Raw genomic sequence first — 761 nt, 5'->3', positions numbered from 1 at the left:
CCTCCCCCAGACTTCCGCCATGTTTCCCATGTCCTCTTAAAGAGCTCAATGAGGAAGTGGTCTGGGGGGCCTTCAGTCGGCTTTCACTGCCGGCCGTCTCACACTGATGTGACCGCAGAACAAACTGGACCCTCTTCTGTGTTCTGGTGACTGGGGGACATGAAGCATCCGGAGCCTCTGGTCCTGATGGGACGCCTTTAGCCCTAAAGTCACTGTGGGACTCCAGCAACAAGCAGGGACGGGCCCAGCCTTTCGTGGAACCTATGGTGCAGTGATGGAAGAAGTACTCAACAAAAATACTCCATTATAAGTAAAAGTCCTGGATTTGAGGGTGCATAGGTATTTTCAGCAAAATGTACTTAAAAAGTAAAACAATATTCTATAAGACATATGTTTGTTTCACAAATCCAGATATTTAGCCAACTGTAATCATATATTGAAATATAATTCTAGTGCCCCCAAATCACTGGGCACTAAAGGGCATGGTAATAAAATCCACGACTGTACCTTCAATACTTCAACATAAATATCAACATAAAATGAGCAGAAGGCCCCTGTTGTCCTCGGGGTCCTAAGCAACCACTCAGTGTGCTGGCTCTGCATCAAGCCGACACAGAGCTCCACGTGTGGACAGGACTCTGTTAGCATTGCTGATCAGCTCTGAGCTGTCGTCTTGGTGATGGGTGCTCAAAACGGATATTGTGCTGTGTATTTCCTGATCCTGCTGAGCCAGGCAGAACAAGACAAGTATATATATATAT

Source organism: Etheostoma spectabile, chromosome 4 (genome assembly GCF_008692095.1).
Source record: "Etheostoma spectabile isolate EspeVRDwgs_2016 chromosome 4, UIUC_Espe_1.0, whole genome shotgun sequence".
Taxonomy (NCBI): domain Eukaryota; kingdom Metazoa; phylum Chordata; class Actinopteri; order Perciformes; family Percidae; genus Etheostoma; species Etheostoma spectabile.
The sequence above is the reverse complement of the archived record's forward strand: the minus strand, read 5'-3'. Positions refer to the sequence as shown.